This window comes from Carex rostrata, chromosome 1, assembly GCF_964058835.1.
Source record: "Carex rostrata chromosome 1, lpCarRost1.2, whole genome shotgun sequence".
Lineage (NCBI taxonomy): Eukaryota > Viridiplantae > Streptophyta > Magnoliopsida > Poales > Cyperaceae > Carex > Carex rostrata.
In genome coordinates this window covers 12,673,153-12,681,486 of record NC_135918.1, presented here as the reverse complement: position 1 = coordinate 12,681,486, position 8,334 = coordinate 12,673,153, and the positions used below count along the sequence as shown (strand labels likewise).

Here is an 8,334-nt window from a genome sequence, read left to right as displayed (position 1 = left end):
TTGCTTTTCATTGACCTAGTTGGAAAGGCATTTTAAAAAAAAAAAATGTGTTCTAGTATGAAATTTACAATTGCATCTCTCTTCAATATAGATGTTATTCTGAGCGCTTTGAAAGAAGAAACTTAAAATTATTGCCATCAACCGCTTCAGATGTTAAATTCTACTGTATCACAATTTCTAGTGATCTAAATATATAAAAATGTTTGTTCAATTGTTCTACTAGTCTTTTTATTAACTTCTTTAAATTAAATTATCAAAATAATAGTTTAAAATATAAATTTTAGTTTTTTTATAAAAGTAACGTGCAATTAAAAATCAGATTACACAATATTTTTAATTAAAAATATATACTGACCGTTATTAATAAATGAATGAATCGCTGAAGAGCAATTAATAAACACAAGTGTTGAGAAAAACATTTTAAAAATACAAGTAACAATTATAGGGACAATCTTGTAGATTATTATTTTTCAATTAAATACATATCCCTTTATTTATTAAATAATTCCTGTGTTTTGAGAAAAGGAGAAAGAGCTAGCTTCTCCCTTTGGTTAAAACAGAATCCTATCGTGCAAAAGCATGATTTAATATAAGGATCGGTGTTTATAATCTCAATTGATAGTAAGCATCCAATATAAGATGAAGTATCTGAAATATGCGGAGTTTGACATTTGGTGCTTACCATGCATGTTAACAATTAACATGCCATCCATATTCATATTAAAGTCGAATACGACAGAATTGTTGCCATATTTGGATAAAGAAATGTAAAATTATTGGATTTTGCAAAAATATTTAAATATAGAAAACTTCCCAAGTTTTAATAGATAGAAAATCACTATTTTTAAACAACTAATTTCCATATCAGGTGATTTAAAAATTAAATATAATATAAAAAGCAATTTAAATGACCTTGCTTTTTAATTCAAATTTGAAATGCAGCATTTATTATTAAAAATTAACAATGAAAATCATAATACGAAATCAATCACAGTTTCGTAACTTAAAAAGTTGAATTAAGAAATGGCAGGGGCCGCGCGAACGCGTACCCCCTCAGAAACAAATTACGACGTCCATTCTGCCACTTGGGCAGATGGTAAGCCAGCACTCCCACAAAGTGCAATGTGGGTCACTAGCCTAGGCCATGAGGCTTCTTGATCACTCATTGACCCCGTCCAGGTAAGTACTTCAAAACGCTGCATCCCCAGCTTATTATATAGACCCCTTGAGCACCCAGCGCTTTTGTACTTTGCATGTGGGACTAAACGTTGGTATGGTTATTAGAAACCGGACAGAGCGCCTCCACTTGACCGCTCTGGACTTTTTAATTTTTGAAGGCCTGTTTATATAACTGGGCCTAATGCCCTAATTTCATAGAAGGAAATCCAAAATTCAAGAATTCCCTGTCTAAATGAATCACGCTTAAATTTTTAAATAAAACGATTTGTTAATTGATTAAGAAAATGTATAATCCATGTTCCACGGTTAGTACTTTTATTGTGATGCGGAGCATTACCCAAATGTCTTATACTTTAGAAATTGAGAAACATTCTGTTATTACAATTTTTGACAGCACTTGCTCTCCTTTCGGAAGTTTGAAATAAATCATTTCTTTCAATTTGATTTAAATTTGTTTAATTCATGGTTTTATGTATTGATTCTATTACATTAAATTTGAGATTGTAACTTTTTTATTTCAAAAAGAAATGAAAGCTGGCAATTCTTCTTGGTTTGCTCTTAAAAAAAAATTAATTAATAAAACTTGATATTTAAGTCATTTGCAAGGTGTTTGTTTACTTCAATAAGAAGAAACAAAACACTGTTAACAACACCAAAATCGGATTGATTTCTGTTATGAACAAATGATATTTTTTTAATACAAAAATCTTGTTTGCATATTTTTTTACGTTTCTTTTCATTCCACAAAAAACTTGGTTTGTTTTAGAAAAAATACTAGAGATAATAATGGACTTCCTCTAATAATTGGTCGAAATAGGAGAGCCTAGCAAGCAGTAGCGGAGCCAATTCAGAGCAGGGGTGGGCAACTGCCCACCCCTTTTACCGGATATAGGGATTTCAAATGATGCCCACCTTTGATTTGTTTGTTGCCTCTCTCTGCAGCCCACAAAGCAACCCAAAGCCCAAATCTTATTATTAACATCAACCCAAAGCCACTGGACGGCTGGACCTGCTCTAGCGATCTGGGGAAATCCAGAAGAAAGAAGCGGAGATCCAGAAGACCAGAATTTTGTGTATAACTAGGGCCTACGATGATTGGCTCCTAGCTTAAGTGGGAGATTGTTAGTTTGTAATAATTTAGAAGTCAATAATACGATAAATTATCATAAAACTTTGTTCATGAATTGAATGTTTATATCATTTTGTTGCCTTGAGTATTATTGAATTTATGGATCATTTCGAGTTCATGACTGAAATTGTGAAACTCCATAATATAGATGATATATACTCTTAAAAGGTCACTGACCAAGGTAATTAGCAGGAACACTAATTACCGCGATAAGGTTAGTATGTGGATTAAAAGATGGTTAAGTTTTACAAACCACCTGACACGAGATGTCATTTTAATCACATAGATACATGTTCTATGAACATGGTATTTGACAGACCCCGAATGAAACATTAAATAGAATTGTGTTTGTGTCATTTATGTTTTCATTCAGTGTCAGGTTCTACAGTATGAGGTATTTATCGTTCCCACTGAGAAATATGTATGTGTGATTGTTATCTACCGCTGTCCTTAAAAAGCAGTCATAACGGTAGCTTTTCCATATGTATAGCTTGGCTGAGGAAGTGATAGTTTACCAAGAATACTATTTGTCCCTCGTATCTCTATACGAGCTATAGCATCACTGGGCCCCTTGATAGAGTAAGATTATCTGCTAGTGGTATAATTACAAGAGTAATTATATTTGATAATCTACTCAAGATCAAGAAAAGATTCAGTTAGCAAGGATGACACACAATTACCTTGAAACTGATCTGATAGCTATGAGACAGAAGAACAGACACAAGTAAATTGTTTACTGGATCGTGATATTGTACAGTACAGCATCATCTGTGTAATTGGATGGTCATGATGTGTTTCCAGATGCCACCCATGATTATAGAAGTTAAAACAGTTTTAACTCTATTTACCAACATAACACAGATCCTATTGGGTCACACCATATAGGAGTTAATCGGAGAATCTTATTGTGATTGATTATAAATTGGTTATGATCAATAGTAAGATGGTTATAATTAATTATACGTGTTATAATTAAATTATAAATGTTATGTAAAAATAACAAGCAAAAACATTGGTTAATTTATAAACGTGTGTGACACGTTGTATAAAAGTTAACCGGTTAATTTATAAATGTGCAGGACACGTTGTATAAATTACCGAAACAACAAACCGCAAGAAAAATATATATATAATTGTTCAGAATAATTATACGAATATTATTTGTGTTCGGGCCGAGGGCATTCGGGTCTTTTCAGATTCGTCCTTATCCGCATGACATGTCATTGATCCTATCCAGATGACATGTCATCAATCCTATCCACAAGGACAAAATGGTCATTTCACACCTATGCCACCTTGCATGTGTAGAAACATGGAGAAAAGTGTGGAAGGGTGTGGAAGGGGTATTTTGGTCATTTCACATATAAAAGGATGAGGTGTCAATGGCATACCTTGTAAATAGGCCGAACTTGGAGGGCATTTTGGTCTTTTGCAACCGACCCTAAACACTATAAATAGGGGTAGAGGGGTAGAGAGAAAATAACTAATTCATTCGTACCGGTTTCGTGTCGAAACGGATCGGTATTTTCTTTCTTTCTCGGTTTCTCTCCCAAATAGTGTTTCGGTTAAGAAAAGAAAGTTATACGTACTTGACGTATAATCTTGCGGGTTGTTGTGGAGTATATTTACGGGATCGATGAATAGTGTTTTACCGAATTTAGCGGTATGTCAGTTTTGCATATTGATGAAACTGAGCAACCGAAAATTCGTGTTTACGGGTTTTCGTCTTTTTCTTGTGAATAGTGTTTTTGCAGAATTCCACGATTTACGGTATTTCTGGCAGAAGAAATAAACCGCTCTCCGGTTAGTCCTGGTGGATAACCGATAGAGGCATCTGACGTGTGATGCTCCGAGTCGATTCCTTCCCTGGTGAGGCTCTACTCGCTCGGTCTGCATTCCAACTGTGATTTGGAAACAAGGTATAAATATGCTATATTAATCTATTTAATTGGTAAGTAGATTAAAGTTTTAGAAATCAATCATGAAGTAGATCTGTAAAAGGATTAAATTGGGTTTTGATGCCAAAGGAATACTGAAGGTGGACCGCCTTGGAAGGTTTCCTGACATACCCCTTTTAATCTTGAGCTTAAGTTGGCCGTAGAAATTTTTGTTCTACAGTCATTCCGCAACTTAAGCCTAAACGGGTTTTTGGTTATAGCACCGCGAAACCCCAACACCACCCCCCCCCCCCCAAGCTTGAATGAAGCATTGTCCTCAATGCTTGAATTCACACAAGAAAAAGAAAATAGAAGAAAATATGGAAACTAACCAGATACGGAGTGAGGGGTGAAGCAGGGCGCCTCACCGATTGGGTGGTTTTTGGTGGAGCGCCGTGTCAAATGTGTCAAAGGTGTTGGGGTTTCGCGGTGCTGTAACCAAAACTCATTTAGGCTTAAGGTGCGGAATGACCGTAGAACAAAAATTTCTACGGCCAACTTAAGCTCAGGATTAAACGGGGTATGTCAGGAAACTTTCCAAGGCGGTCCACCTTCAGTATTCCTTTGGCATCAAAACCCAATTTAATCCTTTTACAAATCTACTCCATGATTGATTTCTAAAACTTTAATCTACTTACCAATTAAATAAATTAACATAACATATTTATACCTTGTTTCCAAATCACAGTTGGAATGCAGACCGAGCGAGTAGAGCCTCACCAGGGAAGGAATCGACTCGGAGTATCACACGTGTGATACCTCTATCGGTTATCCACCAGGACTAACCAGAGAGCGGTTTATTTCTTCTGCCAGAAATACCGTAAACCGCGGAATTCTGCAAAAACACTATTCACGGGGAAAAGACGAAAACCCGTAAACACGAATTTTCGGTTGCTCAGTTTCATCAATATGCAAAACTGACATACCGCAAAATTCAGTAAAAAAACACTATTCATCGATCCCGTAAATATACTTCACAACAACCCGCAAGATTATACGTCAACTACGTATAACTTTCTTTTCTCAACCGAAACACTATTTGGGAGAGAAACCGAGAAAGAGAGAAAATACCGATTTGTTTCGACACGAAACGGTACGAATGAATTAGTATTTTAATCCTTTCATGCACCCCTATATTTATAGCCTCTAAAATGGTGTGAAAAGACCAAAATACCCTTATGACAAGGCATGCCACCTAGGGGGGTGAGGTGTCATGTGGATAGGATTGATGACGTGTCATCTGGATAGGATCGATGATGTGTCATGCGGATAAGGACGGATCTGAAAAGACTCGAATGCCCTCGGCCCGAATACAAATAATATTCGTATAATTATTCTGAACAATTATATATATTTTTCTGCGGTTATTTGTTTCGGTATCGATGACGTGTCATCTGGATATGATCGATGACATGTCATGCGGATAAGGACGAATCTGAAAAGACCCGGATGCCCTCGGCCCGAATACAAATAATATTCGTATAATTATTCTGAACAATTATATATATTTTTCTTGCGGTTGTTGTTTCGGTAATTTATACAACGTGTCCTGCACATTTATAAATTAACCGGTTAACTTTTATACAACGTGTCACACACGTTTATAAATTAACCAATGTTTTTGCTTGTTATTTTTACATAACATTTATAATTTAATTATAACACGTATAATTAATTATAACCATCTTACTATTGATCATAACCAATTTATAATCAATCACAATAAGATTCTCCGATTAACTCCTATATGGTGTGACCCAATAGGATCTGTGTTATGTTGGTAAACAGAGTTAAAACTGTTTTAACTTCTATAATCATGAGCGGCATCTGGCAATACATCATGACCATCCAATTACACAGATGATGCTGTACAGTACAATATCACGATCCAGTAAACAATTTACTTGTGTCTGTTCTTCTGTCTCATAGCTATCAGATTAGTTTCAAGATAGATGTGTGTCATCCTTACTAACTGAATCTTTTCTTGATCTTGAGCAGATTATCAAATATAATTACTCTTGTAATTATACCGCTAGCAGATAATCTTACTCTATCAAGGGGCCCAGTGATGCTATAGCTCGTATAGAGATACGAGGGACAAATAGTATTCTTGGTAAACTATCACTTCCTCAGCTAAGCTATACATATGGAAAAGCTACTGTTATGACTGCTTTTTACGAACAGCGGTAGATAACAATCACACATACATATTTCTCAGTGGGAACGATAAATACCTCATACTGTAGAACCTGACACTGAATGAAAACATAAATGACACGAACACAATTCTATTTAATGTTTCATTCGGGGTCTGTCAAATACCATGTTCCTAGAACATGTATCTATGTGATTAAAATGACATCTCGTGTCAGGTGGTTTGTAAAACTTAACCATCTTTTAATCCACATACTAACCTTATCGCGGTAATTAGTTTTCCTGCTAATTACCTTGGTCAGTGACCTTTTAAGAGTATATATTATCTATATTATGGAGTTTCACAATTTCAGTCATGAACTCGAAATGATCCATAAATTCAATAATACTCAAGGCAACAAAATGATATATAAATAAACATTCAATTCATGAATAAAGCTTTATGATAATTTATCGTATTATTGACTTCTAGATTATTACAAACTAACAAAAGGGATACACCATTCTTTCCTTATACTGGTCGGGAGGTTTTTTCGTTTTAATGCACCAAGGGACAGAATGCATAGACCAGGTTGGTTGTGCACGGCCCGTATGTTGGTCTATACGGTCCGTGTGCCTGTGATCATCCGCTGGTATGGTCCTGTGCATGCATGTGGCTAGGTTTGTGCCCATCAACTCCTCGATTAAGTTCCCGATCACAGTTTGCTGAGTTTTCAAATCCTTCAAGAGTCCAACAGTGCGATTCGGGGGCAGATCTGAGCGAAGTGCCGTGTTCTCAAACACTTGCAAAAGAAAAATCCACCCCATATCTTTCAAGTCCTTGATCGAGCACCCGATCGCGCTTATGTGAGCTTTCAATTTTCCCAAGAGCATGGCAGTCCGATCAGGGTTGAGATCTGCATTTAAGATCACAAGACAAGATTTATTTGGGTCTAGAAACTCATACCTGAAGTTAGCTGGGAGAGGCTTGAGCTCAGGAGTCGGATGCTCTGCCTTGGTACGGCCCTTGCCGGATTTGTCCGACCTGTGTAAGGTCCTCGGATCAGCCTTGTCCGACCAGCGCCCTTCGTTCTCCAGGTGCTCAGATTGAGTTGTACGCCCCGTATCAAATTTGTCCGACCCGTATCCAGGTTCTTCCAGATTGTCAGAGTTCACATCTGCTGTAAAAATCGATTCCATCTCGCTTGTTTCAACCTGCAACTCAGATAAATAATCAGGGTAATTTTTAACTGAGCTTCCGTATCCCTCGCGGAGTTGTCCCTTAGCCAATTGATCCACCACGTTGACTGCGCAGCATGTTTCTGGTTCAGCTAGCCTCTGAGGAAAAGGAACAGGTGGTTGGTAGGGTGGTGTTTTCTCGGCCACCTTCTTTTTCTGTCTGTCAGCTTCATTTTGTACGGGCCGTACGAGATTGGTACGGACCGTATGGTCTGTCTTCTCATTCACAACTTCAATCGGATCAGGCTCTGACTGTTCGAAAATCACAGTGGGGGTCGATACGGGCCGTATAGGATTCGTACAGACCGTATGGTTGGCTTCTGGCTCGACAGGTATGGCTGGTCCTTGGTTCTGTGTCCCACTTCGCAATGTCATCGCTTTGGCCTCTTCCCTGGGGTTAATCTCTGGTTGACTGGGCAGTCTTCCAGGAGGTGGTTGTGCAGAGGCAGCTTGATGACCCATTTGTTCATTCCTTCTGTTCTGAGCAACTGAACCGGCCAGTTGGGCATTGAGAGCCTGCAATTGCACGATGATCATTTGGTTCATTTTCCCCTGCTCATGCATGAAATTACTCACCGCGGGGTCAATGTACGGCTCGGGTGGATCGGATTGGAATGGGCAGTTGTTTGAAGTGTCGAATGATGCATTGTTGTAGAAATTGCGATTGTAGTTGCCGAGATAGTTGACCTGTTCGGGTTCCTCATCCCATTCCGCCAG

General features: G+C 37.5%; 1 non-coding gene across 1 annotated transcript; it reads right to left on the bottom strand.

Moving 5' to 3' along the window:
• Window positions 1-1,027: 1,027 nt before the first annotated feature.
• LOC144566718 (U1 spliceosomal RNA) lies at window positions 1,028-1,187 on the bottom strand. The gene has a single exon (XR_013515270.1). It is a non-coding gene; the product is annotated as a U1 spliceosomal RNA (small nuclear RNA).
• Between the last annotated feature and the right edge of the window lie 7,147 nt (window positions 1,188-8,334).